Genomic DNA, 22,851 nt, shown 5'->3' on the forward strand with positions numbered 1-22,851 from the left:
TTGACCACACTGGCTGATATACAAAAAAAAAAGAAAACACAAGAATCTTGATCAAGACTGCCATGAATACCAGTAAGGCAGAGTATATCCCAAGCCAATGGGCTCACAGGGGAGGTGGAGTACTGAACAGAGTGATGGAAACAATGTTGAGGTTCCTTTAGATGAAGAAGAAGTGATGGACGCTATCCCTTTAGAGCAGATTCCTCCCAGGAGATCCAAAAGGATCAGAAACCAGTGGAATCACAATTTTGTTCAAGGCAATGGTTATTATCAACAAGGGAATCAACACTGTTCCCAGAATAATGGAAAGCCTCATGGAGGGCAGAGACAATGGAACTCTTACTACAGTCGGGAGCAGAGACATTAGAAATGTCCTTGGATTCAGTCATGGAGATGGAAATCTTTCCCAGAATCATGCTTAATGAAGCAGGTGACGTTAAAGTTTACAATTTTACACCTTTTTTATTTGAGAAAATGCTCACCAGGATTTAGTAAGGTTCCATGCAGGAATAGCTTATTCCTGCATGGAAATGACCATTTAAGAGCAGCACAGCAATGCATGCTTAGTTATGAAGGTGCGCTGCCTCTGCTCCTAAACGGACATGTAGCATGGATGAGTACAGGGGGTGTGTCTGAAAGCAGACCTCTCGCAATATACATGCCCCTGCACTCAATAATTGCTGTTCGGCAATTACAATGAGCGAGAACACTCATAGGGAGTTGCATACCTCTCAACTGTACAGATCTTCGCAGAATGTCCACATTTTTCACTCATACTTTTGGCTTGTACCTCTTTTGTCCTGGCAAATCACAGGGATGATCTCAGGACTGAAGTCATTAAATGGCATAGAATTGAGTTTCAGACTCCAAATCCTACAGAAAAGTTATATTTAAACAAGTCCTGTTACTCTAGCAACTTTCTTAAATTTATAAGAGCAATATTTAAAATATGTCCCTAGTTGTACCTCATTTTATCAAGCTTTGTCCAGATATTTTGCATGAATAGGTTGAGATGTTGGGGGGTTGTTAGGATGTCTGCCAAATGTGCAGATGCATGCAGAAATCCACAGCAATAATTGAAACCTGTCCCTTCCTAGAGAAAATAACACTAGAACATTCTTTTTATCAAACAGATTAAATTTAACCCTAGCTGTGCGGGTTTTTTGCTCAATGCTTAGCTATGCATACTGTAGCTTAAATATCACAAGAAGATAAATAACAAGATACAGTCAATTGAAGCAGTACTGCAATAGTGTAATGGTCAGAGCATTTGCTTTGTGAGCAGTCATTCCTGGCTTGATCCTCACTGTAGTAAATTCCATTTTCTGTGTGAAAGCAATTTATGAACATTTCTTTGCTGTATAACCTACTAATATTTGTGAATGGGAGTATTGCATTAAGTGCAGATGTGAGGTGTCATTGTAATAATGTGTTAAAATCCACAGATAAACACAAGTGCCCCATACAGTATATGTACACATGAATCAGGGATACTAAACAAAGTTATAATGTGTAATGAATGATAAATCCATGCCATACAGCAAATAGTGTAAAATATGTATAAAGTGTCTAAATCTACCACTTTCCCAAGACCCATGTTTAATTTCTTTCTAAATTAGTGTGGGGGTAAGCGTGAGTAAGCACTTTTAAGCAGTAGTAAGTGGGTTTAATCTTGTTTGTGAGGGGTAAGCAATGGGCACACAGGTTAAGCAATTTTGAAGCTAACTCTCTGTAAGCATATTTAACCAGAAGTTAGCATTGCTTACCATCACGCAAACCCACACAAACCCCACTTACAACTGCTTAAAAGTACCTTAATCACTCTGTATCCAACAGCGCTTGTTCTGCCCAGCAACAAAATAAACAGCCATTGCAGGTCTTGAACCCAGGACTCTGTACATTAGAGTCACAGCAATTAACCAGTAAGCCATCACAGCTGTAGATAAAATTGAGGTATACCCAAACAGATCATCACTATTCCAAAATCACAATTTACATGTGAAAGGAAAATAGCTTTATGTTGTATAACCTACTAAATAACATATATGTGAACTGGAGTACTGCATTAAGTCCATATGTGAGGTGTCACTGTAATAAAGTGGTGAAATCCCCCAAGAAACACAAGTACCCCATACAGTGTACATACACATGAATCACAGATACTAAACAAATATATAACATGTAGTGAATGATAAATCAATGCCAAATAGCAAATAGTGTGCAAATTTAAAAATAAGCAACACTAAGCATTGCACACCTCTGCTTACTAGGTGTAAGCAATTTGTAGCCCAACTAAATCAATCTGCCCATTGGTATGCCCCTTTAAGCAATGCCAACCTTAAGTAAGCAGGTTTGCCCATAGCTTAGCATTTTCAAAACTGTCCAATCATGGGAAAGTGTGGGGAATTGGCTCTATTTAAATCCCACAGGTGGGAAAACATCTCATAACTGGTTGCATCTTCCTCCTGTAGGCACAATGGCTGGTGTTGGAGAAGGATTACACTTCCAAATGCAGTACTGGGGCATCCAGGAGTCCAAGGTCATGGCAGAACTCCGGGTAAAAGACCATGAAGAGAGACTGCTTGCAGGGCCAATACCAGGGTTCTCAATATAAAGCGGAAGCCTGGGACTGTCTCACCCATGACCTCACCAGTGCCCCTGGCATCCCTCAAACTGGTGAACAGGTCAAGCATCACTATGCCAACCTGAAATGGAGGAAGAGGGAGCTATTGGATTAGTGGATCCAAGAAGCTAGGCAGGGCGATGTCCCAGCAGTGCGTAAGTACTCATTTTACTACCTGTTTAATAATTGCCAGCTCATGTATATTATGGATAGGTATGGCTAAATATTCCTCTTATGTCTTTGACAGTGGCAGTGGAGTGGGCTGTGAATCAGGAAGCCCATGCGTGTTGGCTGCAGAGGCTGCATTGAGAGGCAGGTTCATAATAATCTTGCATGTACTGTCATAAGAAATAAATCTAAAAGTAGTAGAAAGTTAATTGCCAGTATAAAACCCGTATTGTGTATGGGATGTACTGAATAAACCAGACAATATGGCAAGAAGAGTCTCATATAGGTTGTATGTAAATAAAAGGGTAACAGCATGACAATAAAGGTCTAACTCTTGGACTGCTTGTGTTTCCTCTGGTATCATATGGTAATGTAGTGTTGCATTCTCTTAATAGTACTGTTATATTAAGCATTATTACCCACACTGTGCTACATAAATAAAATGTGCAGGAATGTCTGTATATGACTGTTGTAATCACAAGGTCATATTGTACAACTGAGGGAAACTCAGACAGAAGAAAATGAAAAGATACACACCAAAATCCAAATAACACACTTTACTGAGACATAAACTGTTGTATTTTTAGCACACACAGCCATTGTTTGAATCCTGGGAGTGGTAGTAAGCTGTATGCAAAATCATGCCCCTTAACTGTACAGATTTTGTCAGAAAGTTCAGATAATTGGCTTACATTTCCTGCCTGTCACCCTGTCCCCCTGGCAAATCAGTAGGATGATCCCAGAAGTTTAGGCAGCAAATATTTATATACAACTGTTTGTCAGACATCATAACTGTCAGAAATATATCTATAAGAACAAACATGTCACTCTAGCAACTCACCAAAATGTTATGAGAGTAATATGCAATGTATGTCCCATCTCTATCCCCATGTTGTGAAGCTATGACCAGAGTGTGTGCAGTAACAGAATGAGACATATGTGCATAATAATAATGTGGAATCTGGTAATACTTGTGGCAACATTTAGGTAGTGTTAACAAACATTCCCTCCACAGGTCTGTCAGATAAGAAAACTGTGCCTGGAAATAAAAGATTGAAATCCTGGACTGGTACTGTTTAGTCTGGTATCATATGGCATTTTTAGTGTTGCAGTTTCTCTGAATAATAATGTATTAACTCATCACTGTCACCCACACTGTGCTACATAATAAAACTGTCTAGGAATCCCTGTATAAGAGTGTTGTAATTACAAGTTCAGATTGTAAAACCACAGGAGACTTATAGACAGAAATCAGTGAAGAGATACACAGCAATATCTAAATAGCACACTCAACTGTGATGTACACTGTTTTCTTTTTAGCAGACACAGCCATGGTTTGAATCCTGGGAGTGGTAGTAAGCTGTATGCAGAATCATACCCCTCAACTGTATAGATTTGTTCTGAATGTCCAGATAATTGGCCCATATCTGCTGCCTCTTACCCTGTCCCCCTGGCAAATCAGTGTGATGAGCTCTGACATTTAGTGGCATTTAATGGCATATAACTGACTGTCAGACCTGGAAATAATCAGAAAATGTATATGAAAACAAACCTGTCATTGTAGCAACTCACCAAAGGTGTATGTTGCAATTGTCAAAATATGTCCCAGTTTCACCTGCATGTTGTCAAGCCTTAACATGAGTGTGTGCAATAAGAGATTGAGAGGTATGTGCATAACATCAACCTGGAATCTCTGAATATGTGTAGAAACAGTCAGGTAGTGTTAACAAACAATACCACCACAGGTATACCAGGTAAGAGGTGTATACTGCAGGTAAAACACAGTTCACGTATATAGTTGTCTACAAACATACCACTGTCCAAACTAAGGCATAGGTTAGTGTAATAATACCTGTAAGGTACAGATTACAGCACTAACAAGTTGTTAATTGACATCTCTCTCTTCCCCCCACCATATCTGCAACAATAATCTAAATACAGAATTCATGGGTATGTGTACAACTAAATCTACTATTGGACATATGTCCTATTGTTTGTTAAATATTGAAATTTGTTTCTATGCATGTGCCATGTTGAAATATTCCCACATTGGTGGCATGCTGCCATCAATGTAACCTGCATGCTGTTGTAATGGCCACTGTGGTTCCATATATGCATGTGTTCTGTTTGCTGTGTAACTGTTCCATATCTGGTGCTTTGGGTTAATGGGAATATCTATGCATCCTGTTATACGTAATCCTGGAATGTGTTTACTATTCTTAACCCACATATGTTTTAAAATTGAAACACCATAGCATGTTTGGAAAGGCCGGTCCCAGCAGACCCATATCTCCCACCTCATCTGGCCATGGCACCAAGCAGCAGCATGTCTGGGGCCCAACCTGGGACCTCCTCGTGTGCTGATCCTGCACCAGCTTTGGGTGGAACCGCCTCAGGGGATGGGGCTTGCCACCCCCAGGAGCAGGCATGGACAGGAAATTGTCACCCGTCGTCAGGTCTGGACTCTGGTGCGTAGTGAGCTCCGCAGGGAGTTTGTAGATCAGCTACACCAGCTTAAAGGCTGCATGGCACATCTAGAGGGTCAGCCTGCCCCACCTACCCAGCCCCCAGCACAGCCACTTTTGGGGCCGTGAAGGTGCAGTGGTGACTGCCCATGGGTGGGGACCTCAGTCCCACTGTTTTTATTTGGGGGCTCATGGGCTTCCGACGTCCAAACACCCCACTCCATCCAAGGTGTTTACCCCAAGATGTGTCACATACCACCTCTGTATGCTGTGTTGTTTGTCTTGTCTGTCATCCTACCCAACCTACTTCCACAAAGGGCAATTTGTTCCCCCCAAAAAATCTTGCCCCATACATAGCTGTCCATTTCGCACGTGTCCACTGGACACATGTAATCTGTTCTAATTGGCTTCACAATATATTATTGTTGTCCTCACCCCTTTCTCGGGGGTTTGAGTGTCCAAATCTACCTCCAAATCTGTGTATATGCACAGCTGTTGCTGTAGAAGAAATGGACAGCTATGGACCTGCACGCGTCATGCACATCCCTAGCTATTTTCCCTACTGTCTTTCCCTCTTTGTGCACCTTTTTCACCACTTTCCTATCACCCCTTTGCAAGTCTCAAACCAAGACCCTGCACACCATAGCGAAAGTGATTTACCACTAAGCCATCTCAAATATAAATAACTCTGATGTTTTCTCAAACATATCATCCATCACAGTCATTCAACAGTAGAGGAAATGTATTTATATATGTAGATGTACTATATATATATATATATATCTATATATATATATATATATATATATATATATATATATATGTGTATATATATATATATATATATATATATATATATATATATATATATATATATATATATACGTATATATATATATATATATATATAAACTCCCAAAAGAAACAAGGTGCTCGGAAAACCAGACCTGGTGCTTGGAAAACCAAATACAAAAGTCTCAAACCACTTCCAGCACACAATAAGGAGGCTCCACTATGGTTTAAGCATTTATTGCCAGCACAGTCTGCCCCACAGACCGGTTTCGCTAAAAAGCATCATCAGTGTGTACTTGAATGCACATGCTTCCTGATTTAAATAGTGGTACATTTAATGTGACATATCAATGTTAACATCATTACACAAAAATATCTCAAAAAATATATAAAACAACCAAGCAGTATGCCATATATCAAAAACATAATACATACAACCAGCTAATGTCTAACATATGCTAAACACCAAGCAGCAAAAATATCAAAATTGAAATAATTACTTATTAATATTTTACCGTTATTATAACTTTTTTGCTGCAGTTAGTTGTATATAAAAAAAAATACAGCATTATACTGCTAACTTGTGATACATATCCCCTATATATCCACTTACTAGTGTTTTAAAGAAAATACCCAACATATACTTAATATAACCATGACTTGCCAAACCATAGACAAAAAATGACCTTTACTATCTTTCACCATTGGTCATTAAGACCAGGTTTGAAAAGAGCCCCTAGATTAACTATCCATCTTCGCTCCTTAGATGTCAAAATATTATGTCTTGCTATTTCATTATTTACTTGTGTGGTAATTTTATCTATTCCCACAAAAATAAAATGAGCTGTGGAATGCACCAGAATGTGTTTATATAAAGCACTACGTGTCCTTTTGCACTTTATGTCACTGATGTGAAGGGCTATCCTCTGTTTTAATGTACACAAGGTCTGTCCTACATAAAATGCCCCACTCTGGCATATTGCCATATAAACCACCCAGGAGCTTGTACATTTAATAAGGCTCTTAATATCATACACTTTCCGTGTGTTAATAGATGTAAAGGAACCCGTCTTAGACATCAATTTACAATATTTACAGTGTCCACAGTATGTACTGCCTTTTATCATAGAACCGGTCTCAACCTTAGGGTAAAGCCCTTTTTTAAAAGATGACAAATATTGCCCAACAGACTTTCCCTTTCTGTAATCAAACTCACATCGGGAATTTAACATAGTAGAAAAAAATTGCTTTAACCATCGTGGAGCCTCCTTATTGTGTGCTGGAAGTGGTTTGGGACTTTTGTATTTGGTTTTCCGAGCACCAGGTCTGGTTTTGCGGCGCATTCCACAGCTCATTTTATTTTTGTGGGAATAGATAAAATTATCACACAAGTCAATAATGAAATAGGTTTGCATACATAAGAAATGTTTATTTGTGTACTATTTCAGTTGTATATGCCATGCCATATAGCTGTTAGGTGTTTGAAATACATACTAACTGAGTAATGCAACTCTCAAGCAAAACATTTTATACAGTAATCTGAAAGCATAACATATGTTGCTGTCCAGGCCAATGCCTTCAAGTTGTACAACAGTATAGAAACACTGGCCCAGAAGATACGAATCAATCAACAGTAAGTAATGCAGATGTAGTTTAGCAGCCTCCAATTGCAGTCTGTACTCAACCCCTAGGGGAGAAAGAATTAAGTTGTCACAATGAAGATGTATCTGTTACATAACAATGCTTAACTTAAAACATCACTATCACACTGACAAACAGAGCAGTCTGTAAGACAGTAAGCATTAGCCCACCAATGTTCCCAAGGTGTAATGTATGAAAACTTACAGCCATATACCTTAAAGTGCCTTACTACTGATATCCCTCACATGTAACAGCCTAGGTTATATATGGTGCATACCACTCCCTCATAGAATGACTTACAGGGGCATATCACAGTGTTACATATACTGACCTCTGGACTGTACAAGGTCACACACATTTTGTCCAGCTGTAGCCCACATATATATATAGATCCTGCCCCACAATATATGTGGGGACCACAACATCACTGGAATAATGGCAGGAATGGCAGCATGACATAATCATAGGCCACTACTTAACCTCTTACTGCACAACATATGTATAAAGCCTAGTATATAGATGGAGGGCAGATGCTGGAACACAGGGCCATATTTGCAATATTGTTGTTATCCACTGAGAAAGGTACTGGTGTTACAGGATTGGTAGCAACATACCCTTATTCAGGAATATGAAGTCAGAAATGCACATGGATGTAACCATGTATTGATAGCACTGAACAGGCAGAATACCAATGATATATCTGAGACAAGACCTGTGTGATGGACAGACAAAACATAATAGCCAATCCTCTGGCCATCATGTGGATATGCCCACAGTTGAGAGCTATGCATACAGACTGCATTCCGTGCTAAACTAGTGTGTACACACAAACCCTGAAACACTAGCAGTATACAGTACATATAACAACACTACTCACACTGTCTGTAGGTCTGCAACCTTATACAAATATGTAGTTGGCCTGTGCCTGCAAGTCCTCTTGTAAGAGGTATTGCTACCTCCTGTCTGTAACACTGCTGCCACACAGAAGAAGGATGTCCTCCATACAGGAAAGGTAAAGGGACCATGCCCACATGATTTAGTAATTTGTAGTAGTGGGTTGCCATGACAGTGGTAATTGGAAGTACTACACAGCAGGCTGCATGCAGGTAGCAATTGGTGGACACTTATTGGTGCAGAGGCTATCACCTGATCATGTGTATCACCTACAAAATCCATGCTGCAATCTATTCAAAGCAGCTCAATCCATGTAGTGGAGAGAGATAGAAAACAAACAAACATCCAGTAAATAAGTTGTTCAACAACTGGACCTACAAACATCCCTAGTTAAACAAGGGGACACAGCAAACTGTATCCAGAAGAGACAACAATCCCACAACAGGTATGTGAAGCATATATGCATGTAATTGAATGTAGTACTTGGTCTATAATAATGGGATAGATGATGTGGAATGATTTATATGTACCATCAGGAGTTGTTGTAATGCTGTCCTGCTGAGCAACTGCTATGGACAATAGTGTCTGTCCTTGTGGGCAGTGGGCCATACCTGTCAACTGTGCAGATCACCACTGAATGACAAGATGTAAGCCAGCATAGTGTGTGTTGCGTACCGCAAGACATTTATATTAGTGTGGCCAAAAGCTGGTGGTGGAAGTAATGCTGTTATGATGGACACTTGAGTTTCAAAGCCCACCACTTGCAGGACAGTCATGTTAACATGTAATGTAGCATGCACACATGCCTTAGGTGTGTAATAGGCTTACCTGCAATCTGTCCCTATATATACCTCCCTAATGTTAGGTTGTATCCACATGTGACACCTGTCTGTGTTGTAGCAAGGCAGAATAGTGCAGCTGTGCAGGAAGAAGAGTTAGAGAGTATGGACCTGATGTTTGAAAGCACCCTATATATATATATGTATAGATATATACACACACACACACACACACACACACACACACACACACACACACACACACACATATATATATATATATATATATATACGTGTATGTCTACACATATACAAACACACACACATATTTATATAAATACATGTCCCCTACTGTTGAATGACAGTGCTGCATGATATGTGTGAGAGAACATCACACATATCAATACACACAATATATACAGCAGTAAGTGGGTACAAAATGGACAGATATGTCAGGTGTGAACGTCATGTTGGGAACACATTGCCCTTGTTTGTGAAGGTGGGATTGGTATGTTGGGGAAGGATAGTAGGTATATTTGGGGAGGTAGGTTGGATGGGGAGATAGACAAGACAGCATACAGGAGTGGTATATCTCACATGTGGTGGTTAAACACCTTGGATGCAAAGTGTTGTTTGGAATGTGGAAGCCCATGATCCCCTATATGGAAACAATGGGACCAAGGTCCCCACCCATGGGCAGTTACAACAGCATCATCATGGCCCTGAAGGTGCCTGGGCTGGGGAAGCATGAGGACCCCGTGATTGTGTACTGAGGGCCTCAAGGTGCTGTAGCACATCCCCCAAGTCTCTGTGGAGCTCCCTATCCACCAGACCCTAGACCTGACTTCGGGTGACAGGATCCTGTCTGTGTGTGCTGCCGGACGGGGGGGGGGTGAACACCATCCCCTTTGGTGGTTCCACCTGAAGGTAGTGCAGGACCAATAGATGATGAGGTTGCAGCGTGGGTCCCAGATGTGATGTGGCCTTGTAACATGGCCAGATGAGGTGGGAGAGGTGGTTCTGCTGGCAATTGTCTTCCCAAACATGCTATTGTGTCACTATTATAGAACATATGTGGGGAGTAATAGTCCACACATTCCAGCATTATGTCTAACAGCATACATAGATATCCCCATTAACACAAAAAACAGATGTGCAGCAGTCACATAGCAAACAGAACACATGCATATATGGAACGATAGTGGCCCTTACAAAGGCATGTAGGTGATATTGTTCGTAACAGGCCACCAATGGTAGTGTTTCAACATGGAACATGACTACAAACACATTACACAAATTGTTGTACAGTACGATATATGTCCCAATGGTAGGTCTTTTGTAGACATACTCGTTGAGTTGTAGGATCAAATTTTTGTTGCAGATATGGTGAGGGGGAGACTGAGATGTGTATTAACAACTATGATATCCTTGCAGTATGAGGTCCTCAGACCTGTTTCCCTCTTTATGTCTTTCAGGCAAAATGTACAAGGAGAGACTTCTGTTGTACACAGCACAGGAGAATGTTGTCATCATCACATACCTGGTGCAGCACTACCTCACCCTGTTCATGCGTACAGCCAATGATCTGCAGGAGAGGACCACCCTGTGGAACAATCTTGTCCACAGGGTAAATGATATCAGCCTGCATAACCACAGTTATGAGAAGGTCCTACATCAATTCACTGATCAACTTTGCCATGTCCATCAGCGTGCTGCTGTGGTTAGGGGGGGCCAGCTTGCAACAAGGGGATCATGCCATCCAACCCCCCCTGACAAATGTTGAGGAGCTCCTCACCAGTCTCAGGGCACCTGCCCTCCCACAAACACAAGACCCGGCGGAGAGCATAGTTGAGGTGGGTGCTACCCACACAATGGTTTAGGAGCATGTAGGTAAGGCCACAGGCCACATGAGTAGACTACTGTTGCATATTCATCTGCATCTGTAGAGTTTAATCATGCATATGTGATATTAAATATGTATAGTCTTTTGCTGCATTGTAGTAATACACAGATGTGCATAATCTGTAGTATTGTGGTTTTGTACTGTTTATGTACTGTAATGCTGCACCCATCCTGTACCAATGCCACAGGTGTGGCTACAGACATCACATTTCTCACACAATTATGTAGGTCCCTCTGGTATACCTCCAGGGCAGCAGGCTGTAGCTGGTGAGTATGGTGTCATTCAGGTTTGCCAATACACTGGTCATGTTATGGCCATGGTATATTCCATGCACACATTTAACACACATACCCATAATGCATGCTGTACATGTTCACGTATTGTTGCTGTTAACTGCACTGCATCACAGTGGTCACCATGATGGTGTATCTGAAGGGTATGTAAGAGTCCTGCACTATAACTAACAACCTGTCATTGCAAGATGTGTGCACAGAGATAAACATAATGGTGGGACAAATGGCCTACCATAGAGATATATCTCAAACATCACCCTTATACAGTGCTACAACAGTGTATATACCACTATTACAATGGCAACTGTAACAGATCTACACTATGGCATATCACAATACTACATTCCACAACCCTTACACCTGCAATGTAGTCCTAACATGAGCAATGACTGTGTAATATGGAATCTTATGTTAGGACAGCAAATATGGGAATACATACCTTCACAAACATTGGAAGCATATGTGTCCATACACTCTGGATAACATATTGTGGAAGCAGCTTTTCAGGTACTGACAGCATGCATTCTTCATGAGTATGGACCTTCCAGCAAGTACAGGTCCTCAATGTCACAACAAGAAATGGCCTGCTGTCCAAGACATTTGGCCATCAAATGTGCCCACTTACCTGCAACAGAGGCAGCTGTGGCTTACAAACATCTTACAAGTCATGGAATGGATCTGATACCCAACAGGTAGCACCCAGGAGTTGGAAATTTAGCCTTACTTCACCATTGCGTATACCATGGCAAACAGTGGAGGCAGTCATTTATGTGGTGAGGATGTATGGGACAGGATTAATGTAGAAAATAAACAGAAGGCCATCCAAGACAGATGATGACACATGTTGCAAACTGGTCATGCAGGCTGCCTAGTAACATGCCACAACACTTGGGGAGTTACAAGAATGTCTAACAAGTACTGGCTCTGCAGTACTTGTGTCGGCAATTGCCTGGACTCTGCATAAGTATAGCCCATGGGTTAGGGTAATCAGATGGGACAGTTGTACCACAGGAAACATCAGCCAGGCCTCTCTATAGGTAGCGTATGCATAACAGCAAAAGTCCCCCAAAGTCATGCATTGCAATGTGTACTGGTGTACCAAGACCACATTGGAAACCTACAGCCAGTATCAATTAAGATACATGTGCTGCACAACTAACACCTCACCCCAACTCAGGCCCACCATCCCCATCTGTACCTTGCTGGAGCCAGTGTACACCTGTAAGTTTGCCATTCATTAGCAGGGACTTTGCCGGTACACATGGTGTTCAGAGTTTGGGACACTGCAAAATGACACGTGTATGTCATAGTTGTAAAGCATCTGCAAAAAGGCTGAGGGGTGGGGAGGGGGTGTCATCCTGAAACACAACAGTGCACTGAAGCAGAGATCCAACTCTTGCTAAGAATGGCTGTATCTGCACAGAGTCAAGGTCATGATATGTGGCAGACATAACTCTGACTCCACAGCAATAGTGATGGCACTGTGTGACCTCCAAGGGCTGTGCACATGAGTTGACCTTGCAATCATGCAGAGTTGGGGGACATGCTAGTATACCCCTTCCAGGAATAGTGACTGCTGTAGTGCACATAACAGTAGGTGCAACTAACCATCATGATAAGGGTGTGCTCACATATGCACCCACAAATTGTATGCATCTCAATCAGCATATGCACAACAAACACATTTGTTTGATACTGTATTTGATTGCACAGATCATATGTCACATATCAGGTTAGTGTAATGTTAACCTATGCAGTAATGTGGCCCCGTGGCATATCAGGGAAGAGGGCGCCATATCAATAAGGGTGTGTGCACTCCCCATAGCCATGGTAAGGTTTGAAGGTTGTCAGTGTAATTGTATTTTATTGGCCTTACATGCACAGCTGATGGTGAGATCTGTAAATCAGACATCAGGCATTCACAAATTACATATGTCCACATATCATCCCAGGTATGTGTCAGACAAACACACAAGGGCTGTTAGCAGCAGAGCAAACATAACTGACACACATATACACATTCAGCAATGGTGTGTATACCTGTGAGGTATGGTGCACAGTACATGCCAGGGTGCCCAACATGCGCACAGCAATACTGTGTACATGGGAACAGTGTGTTCCAGGGGAAGGGGCATCACCTACTACCACAACCCATGCACCCCAGAAATGTATAATGTTGCTAGTAAGGATTGACTATAGCTGCACTGCATGCTGTTGAGTGCCATATGTCATGCATGTTGACAGATGGGTAATAAGAGGTCTGTGTGTAATATCTTTGTACAACCTCACCTGTAAGTGTGTGTGTGGGGGGGGAGTTAATTTGTCTGTATATGCTATCTGGTGGAGTGGAGTGGGGTTGATGTATGTAGAATGCGTGTGTGTATGTGTGTTTATATTTGTGTGTGTGTATCCATGTATGCAAATGTATGAGTGCGGGGTTGTCCATACCTTCAAATTCCCTTAGAAATCGTGCAGTACATGGACATGGACAGACACATTAGACACCAGGAATACTATTCTGACATGTAATCTCAGGACAGCTGATAGTATAATAAAGTCTGCAGCATGAAGGATGCATTGAGAGGGAAAACTAGACACTAGGGATACTGTTTTAATTGCAATCAGCAGAAAGGTGAAAGAGTACCCAGTTATGCAGCACTAAAGATGCATTGGGGAATTACTAGACAACACCAGAGGATGTTTCCAAATCTTACTGTAGTCCGCATAAAAAGTTAACAGAGCAACAGATCTTGCATCTACTGAACAATAGTTAAGTATGACACTCCAGTGCAGGACTTTATTGAGTAACTGTAGTAGCCCATAACATATGGGGGGCCATGCTCAAGACATCTGGACAAAATCAGGGTGATCACTGGATGACATCAGAGAGTCTTTGAAAAAATGACTCAAATCAAGTTAAACAGTTAATGTAGTAACAGGTCATGTTTTGTGATCACTTTTCTGAGCAGTTAGAAGAATGATACATTAATGATTGGAATTATTGACTGAAATTATTCAAGACTGATGCAGGATGGGGAAATTACAAGAAATAACTAGGGACATTCTGTAAACTCAGGGACAGGTAAGTAGTATGGTGAAATGTCATGGTGTGTGTGTGTGTGTGTGTGTGTGTGTGTGTGTGTGTGTGTGTGTGTGTGTGTGTGTGTGTGTGTGTGTACTGTTAAGCAATGATGTACAGGACGTAAAGTGCATTTCTTGTTTTCCCCTCACAGGTGGCGAGGTGAGTCAGGGTCCCTCCCGCAGGCAATCTGATGGTGTCCATACAGACACGGAAAATGATGATAGGTGTGTTGAGGCACAGGTGGGGTTGTCAGGGGCTGAAGCTGTTACATCATTTGGCATCCCACTGTTATCCAGCCCATCCCCGCACACAGTTACAATGCCTATACATACCCCATCACCAGTGGCCATAGCTGAGGGACAGTTGGGGGTTGCTGGCATGGGACAAGACAGTGTTGTATCTATGGCACATGTGTATGAACACAGCAGGCATAGCCAGATGTCCAGCAAGGTACCACATAGACAGATGTACAGGGGTGCTCGTTGGAGGACTGCTGGTCATCATGCCCCTGGAAGAAGTCCCACATCTGGTACCATCAGCGCATGTTTTGGGCCATCATGGAGGTGCAGGTATGTATGGAACGGTACACCAGACAGGCTCTGAGGCTACAGAGGGCTACTCATTCAGCTGTTACTGATAACATCCATGATTTTACATGTGCCATCCATTAATTTTCAGAGATCATGGATAGACGGTTGGGTGAGATGGTGGGAATCCTTGACCGTGGAATGTCCGTGCTTGAGCATATGTTGGGAGTGGTGTGGCCATATGGATGTAGGTCAGCAACACCAACAGCTGAAGGTCACCGTGGACATGCCAGAACACAGAGCCACTCCTGTAGTGGCAGTACCAGCCCCAGCACTGCAGGGGTGGCACTGTCCACACCACACCACAACAGGCCATGTTCACGTGGCCCTGGCCATTCCCAAGAGGGACCCAGTTCCAGCGGACATATGTCATCATCAGGGGAGAGTAGCATATCATGGCTTGTACCTGGTGGTGCCCGTGGAACTCCTGGCATGCACAGTTCATGTGATGACCATGGCCAGAGACAGTGAACTGCACACCCTGCCAGTTACGGTCTGCAGCTGTCCAACAAACCCCTGTATAGGGCAGCCACATGGCAGAACTGTGTGCATGCATACATACACACAATACCAACACAGCTAGGCCAACCCCATACCTACACACACCACATCACCACAGCATAATTTATAATCAAACCCCCACACTCACACACATGGCGTCAAATGTATGGCTCCGCCTAGGTCTCTGGCAAACCAACAACACACCCTGTGCATATGATGATAACTGTGCCACATCCCTGTCATCCATAACATCGATGCAAGGACAGGCTAATATGGTTCTGATGCACAGGGTGACTGTACTACAGTGTACCAATGTAATGCTGTGTAACATGTTGTCAGCAGTAAAGTTTAATGCTTACATGTCTGGAAGTGTAGCTGTCCAGCCATGATGCATTATAGCTGTTATTAACACTGAGTGATTGTGGTCCCCATAATGTATTCTGTTTGTGTTGTAGGTGTCCATGTGTCGGCAAGATGATGGTCTGCTGTTGTATCCTACAAGGGGAATGGCACTGTGGTGACACATTGGCTATGCCATAGGTTCATAGGTTCATACTAGGCTATCTGCCCTAGGGCATTTACAAGCCCAGCCAGAGCATGTTTGGCTTTTGCCACCCATTTTAAAATTAATTTTGCTATGCCCTTTTTCGAGGTTAGTATACTGTGCATCTGTCTAACAGTGACACAGAAGTGATACCCAGAGTAAATCTATGATCTCCCATCCACTCATCAAGATTCCTCTTGAAGAGAGTCAATGAGGGACTCTGCCTAACCTGGACTGGGATTTTATTCCAGAGTGAAGGGAGCCTCTGGGTTATGAATCTGTCCCTCCAGCATGTCCTATTTATTTCAGTGCTGAGGTTCAAGTCTCTCAAGCGCATAACTCGATGGGATTTGGATTTTCTGAGGTGCAGCATGTCCATTAATTCTGGGTTGGACATGGCTTTAAACGTCAGGCACAGATCGCCTCTGAGCAGGCGGTATGCCACTGAGTAGAGCTGGAGTTTCTTTAACCAGGCAGCATATGGCATCCTTTTGAGCCCTTTGATCCTCTTGGTGAGGTACTTTTGGGGTCTTTCCAGTTGCTGCAGGTGCTTGGTAAGGTACATCCCAAAAGGGGCATTGTACTCAATTATGGGCCTGATGAGGGATGAGTAAAGAGACACGATGACCTCCCCTGATCTAGATGTGAATCCCTTTATGATTAGGTGGGCTATATAAAATGATTTTCTAACCACTTTGGCCACGTGGTTGTCGAATGAGAGATTGCTATCAACTTGGGTCCCCAGGTCTCTAATTACTTCTTCCGTACTTAATGGATTACCATCTGTGTGGTAATTTGTGGGCACTTTGTTTTTGCAGAACGGGATGACTATACAATTTTTGGCGTTTAGCTTGAGGTCATGGCTCTGGCACCAATTGTCTGTTTCTATGAGGCCCTTTTGTAGGATGCTTGTGTTGGCTGGAGAGTCGATTATGGCGCCCAGTTTGCAGTCATCTGTGAACCTGGTTAGCCACAGTCCTTCCGTGCTGGCCTGTACCTCCGAGAAATATATACCCTACAAGAGAGGTCCCATGACTAAGCCTTGTGGGATGCCACTTGTAACTGGCTTGGAGTCTGACATGGCTCCAGCAATTCTAACCATGTTGGTTCTGTCCATGAGCCAGTTTGCAACCCATCTAGTGACATAGGTGTTTATGTTTAAGCTGGTGAGCTTATCTATAATGCATATCTATAATTGTATCGAAGGCTTTTGCGAGGTCCAGGTAGGCTGTGTGGACCACCTTCCCCTCGTCAATGGCCTTGGTGACTGTTTCAAAGAAATCAACCAGGTTTAAGAGGCAGTATCTGCCCTTAACAAAGCCGAACTGGGTAGGATCCAGTGTTTGTAGGTCCCCAATATCTTTATTTATGAGGTCCATGATGATCCTTTCCATAGCTTTGCAGACAAAGCTAGTCAGGCTTATGGGGCGATAGTTTCCAGGATCCGTTGAGGCACCACCTTTGTGGAAAGGAACCACTGTTGCTGTACACCACTCTTTGGGAACATATCCTGTAGTAAGGCTGAGATTGAACAGTAGTTTTATATTTGGGTTTAGTTCTTCTTGGAGTTCATGTAGGACGCAGCCCGGGACACCGTCTGGTCCCATTGATGCTGTGTTTTTTGCTTTGGAGAGGGCGGCTCTTACCTGAGCATCTGAGATGTCAGGGGGGCAGCACTCTGCTTGGATAGATATTTGCCCTTTTGTTGGGGAAGGGGGGAGAAGTTTGCACTGAACCTGACAGCTAGGATGTTGGCAATGTCTGTGGGTTTGGTGTATTTTTTGTCATTTTGGACTAATTCTGAGCATATCTGGGAATTCCCACCCCAGTTTCTAACATAACTAAAGAAAGCCTTGTGATTATCCTTAGTGTCCTGTGCAATTTTTCTCTCAAAGCTGGCCTTAGACGATTTTATGAGTGCCCGTAGTTTTTTGCTAATACTGATCAGAGATGCCTTCCCTTTTTGGGATTTTGCTCTATCATGTAGTAGCGTCCTCCATCTATTGTATAGTTTGTTTATGGCTGGGGTCCACCAGACAGGATGCCTGCCTTTGGAGGATTGGGTCTTGGTTTTGTTTGGGATTGCATGATCAATGCATTCCTGAAGGTGTTCATAGAATGTGTTTATAAAGGATTCTGCGGTCTGGGCCGTATTTTCCACAGGCCTGGGGGTTTTGAAGGATTCCACCTCGGTTTTGAGGAGTGTGAAATTTGCTTTAGAGAAGTTTTTCACTGTGGTTTTCTGGCCAGGGGCTGGGGTCGGGATGTGAATATCTAGTGAGATTAGTTTATGGTCTGATCTTACCAGTGAGGGATACACTTTTGGTCTGGAGCACAGAGTCCCCATGTTGGTGATGATCAGGTCCAGTATGTTTTCCCCTCTTGTGGGAGTGGTAACAAGCTGTTCCATAGCATTCGAGTTTATAAATTCTAGGAAACTTTGGGCTAGGGTGTTGGAGCTAGAGTAATGCTCCCAGTCTATGTTTGAGTAGTTGAAGTCACCCAATATAATGGTGTTTGGAGAGACCTTCATATTTTCCAGTGTTCTCAGGAAGGCTGAGTGGTGTTCCTGGGTTTGGGAGGGTGGTCTGTAGCAGGCTATAAACTGGAAGGCAGTTTTACCCACTGTTAGTTGCACATGGATAGTCTCTGATGTTTTGTGCTGTGCCACCAACCTGTAGGTGTGGGTATCTTTGACAAATATTGATACTCCCCCTCCTTTTGTGGTTCGGTCCAAGTTTTGGGGCTGAAAAACATGGTATGAGGTATAACCTGGTAGTGCTGGGGTGCTCTTGGGAGCCTTGAACCAGGTTTCTGTTACTGCACAGATATCGATGTTCTCCATGCTAAGGAGATTTTCGAGTGCGTGCATCTTGAGGTTTAGACTTCTGGCATTAAGTAGCATTACTCTTAGTTTCTTATCCCTTATGATACCTATGGAGGTGGGTTTGTCTTTTGAGCCTTGCCTAAAAAAGGCAGTATGGGGGTGGCAAGAGCATTTGCCAATATCCGAAAGCCCAGGAGTGACAGGTGCAAGCCGTCCATAACGAAGAATCGTGGCTTGTCGAGCATGTCATCCCAGGCTGACAGGCATTGGATCCCCTTTGAATGACACCAATACTTAAGCCAATTGTTGAAATTGATCATCTTGTCTTCATATTGTGGCATCATTCTTGGTGAGGGTAAGATGCTACTCAAGGTCAGGGTCATACCGGCCTGGGCTACATGCTCAGAGAGCTCCTGTATGTCTCTTTTCATGTAGTCCAGGGAGGTACGTCTTAGGTCATTCACACCAGCATGGACAATGACTGAGTCATATTTGTACTTGCCTTGGAGTGACCTGAGTGCTTGTGTTATGTGGCGGATCCTAGCGCCCGACAGGCAGCTCACCGTGACCTTCTCCTTGTTCAGCCTGGTGAGTGGGATGTCAGTGTGCCTGACGATAGAGTCACCTATTACAAGTGTATCAGGTGTGTTTTTGAGCCTTAAGGGCTGCGACTGTTCGGCACACTGGCTTTGTGAGCTATGTGTTGCACGTGTTTTGTTTTGGGGTAGCGGTTGCTTGGATGTCTGCTTTGGAGGTCTCTGTTGCTTAGGCAGATTTTTATTTAGAGCCTCCGAGTATGTTTTTGTGTGTTTATTTGTTTGTTTTGCAGTCGTGGTAGGTCTATGTGAGACTGGAATTGTAGTGAGTGTGGTTTCCTTCTCCTCCTGACTGGTTACACCAGTACTGAGTTGACAGAGCTTAGCCTCCAGTTTGTCTATATGGTTGCATCTCTCACATGTGTTGGAATTTGTTGGGAGGAGGAGAGGGTTGTCTGTGTACATGAGGCAGTTGTAACATTGCCTCAAGATTCCCAGATTCACCAGCTGGACTGGAGAGGAGATTGACAACTGTCCTTTGGACATGTTAGAATAGTATTGGGAATTCCTTTATAATTGAAAAAAGTGCCAATGGGGAACAAGGTACTCAAGGGGAGTTTGTGAGGGTGTAGTGCTTTTAATTTTTTAGTGCTGACTTATATAATTGCTTTAGTGAGCAAGTGCCAGGCTTTAGAGTAGGAATAGGGTATTTATTATGAGAACTAGATCAGTTCTAAGGGAAAAAGTGAAGAGCAGACTTTGTGGAGCCGACAATGGATTAAACCAAATTAAGCGGCGTTGCCCAATGCTGCGCTATGCGCAAAATCGCACAAAGCCGTGCCAAAGCGGGTTTTATACAGGAGGGACTTGAAAGAGCTAGAAATTGACCCAAAACGGCCAATAGACTACCAGATTCTTGTTCTGGGAACACTCCTCCAGGGATAGATAGGCTGCTCTAAGCTCCCCACTGCCACTGGTGAACAAAGAAGCCTCCCTTTCTCCAAGAAAGGAAATGGGCAACGCAGGAACTTTCCAAAAGTCCAGAATACAGCAAAGCCTGTATTTGGACTACTCTAGGTCAGGAAAGACGGGAAACAAGGATCGTTTTTTTTTTTCTTTTTTTGCAACAAACAGCAGGAAAATGCAATAAATATGTAATACAGGCTAGCGCACTTGAGTGTGTAGCCTCAACAGGTAAATGCAACAAACAGGGCAAACTTTAAAAGTGCAGGTGCAAAAATAACTTTAAACAGTTTAAAACAGCTCAAGAAGCAGAAATACTTGCAGTTTAGCTAGATCGGTCAGTTGCCCAGGTAGTAGCAGCAAAAAAAACACTTTTATCAGGTTAGCAGTCGCTCTTTTAGCTTCTCTGCTACTAGTACCACTCTGCAGGACCACGAGGAGCGTCGCTGAGTAGTAACAAGTGCAAAAACTGCGCCAAAGCGGTTTTTATACACGGGGACTTGAAAGGGCTAGAAATTGGCTCAAAATGGCCAATAGACTAACAGATTCTTGTGCTGGGAACACTCCTCCAGGGATAGATAGGCTGCTCTAAGCTCCCCACTGCCACTGTTGAACAAAGAAGCCTCCCTTTATCCAAGAAAGGAAATGGGCAACACAGGAACTTTCCAAAAGTCCAGAATACAGCAAAGCCTGTATTTTGACTACTCTAGGTCAGGAAAGACGGGAAACAAGGATAATTCTTTTTTTTTTCTTTTTTTTTTTTGCAGCAAACAGCAGGAAAATGCAATAAATAACAGGCTAGCTCACTTGAGTGTGTAGCCTCAACAGGTAAATGCAACAAACAGGACAAACTTTAAAAGTGCAGGTGCAAAAACAACTTTAAACAGTTTAAAACAGTTCAAGAATGCAGAAATACTTACAGTTTAGCTAGATCGGACAGTCTCCCAGGTAGTAGCAGGAAAACACTTTTATCAGGTTAGCAGTCACTCTTTTAGCCTCTCTGCTGCTGGCACCACTCTGCAGGACCACGAGGAGCTTGGCTGAGTAGTAACAAGTGCAAAAACCGCACCAAAGCGGGTTTTATACAGGGGGACTTAAAAGAGCTAGAAATTGGCCCAAAACGGCCAATAGACTACCAGATTCTTGTGCTGGGAACACTCCTCCAGGGATAAATAGCTGGTCTAAGCTCCCCACTGCCACTGGTGAACAAAGAAGCCTCCCTTTATCCAAGAAAGGAAATGGGCAACACAGGAACTTTCCAAAAGTCCAGAATACAGCAAAGCCTGTATTTGGACTACTCTAGGTCAGGAAAGACGGGAAACAAGGATATATTTTTTTCTTTTTTGCAGCAAACAGCAGGAAAATGCAATAAATATGTAAAACAGGCTAGCGCACTTGAGTGTGTAGCCTCAACAGGTAAATGCAACAAACAGGACAAACTTTAAAAGTGCAGGTGCAAAAACAACGTTAAACAGTTTAAAACAGTTCAAGAATGCAGAAATACTTGCAGTTTAGCTAGATCGGACAGTTGCCCAGGTAGTAGTAGGAAAACACTTTTATCAGGTTAGCAGTCACTCTTTTAGCCTCTCTGCTGCTAGCACCACTCTGCAGGACCACGAGGAGCTTGGCTGAGTAGTAACAAGCCATATCCTGGGTACAGGTGAACACGTCACCGGTCTATATAACAGTTACTGCATGTGCCACATGGCTGATAGGTCTGGGGGTGGTGTATACAGTTGAGTGCATGGTGGCTGTCAGCAGCCCTTCTACAGTGAACAATGGTAAGTGTGCTGGGTGGTATACACCACATGTTTGTGTATAACACACACAGAGGCTTTGGTGCTGATGCAATACGCAGAGAATACTGTACACATGGATGTATGTACCTGTGCAAAGAACCCATTTTAGTCTATGTAATTCCACCAAGACAGAATAGGCACAATAACACATTAGGAAATAAGCAGTCTGCTAGTTTAATGTCATTGATGATGGTACTGATGGGGTATATGTCCCCTTCCCCAATGGTGTGCAATCCTCAACTTGGTAAACATAGGTGTGCTGGTGTGGGTGGCACAGCCCTACCCTTTGGAGGGTGAGAGGTGCTGTAGAACCGCAGATAGTGTGATAGAAAACTACTTAACCTGTTAACATGAACTGTATAGTATTATAACCAGCTAAGAGGGGGGATACACTCAACAGTACCTACAGTGATGGTGGCTGTATCGGCAAGAGCCACACCCAGCTATATATACT

This window comes from Protopterus annectens, chromosome 1.part2 (assembly GCF_019279795.1).
Source record: "Protopterus annectens isolate FY-2018-M chromosome 1.part2, PAN1.0, whole genome shotgun sequence".
Lineage (NCBI taxonomy): Eukaryota > Metazoa > Chordata > Ceratodontiformes > Protopteridae > Protopterus > Protopterus annectens.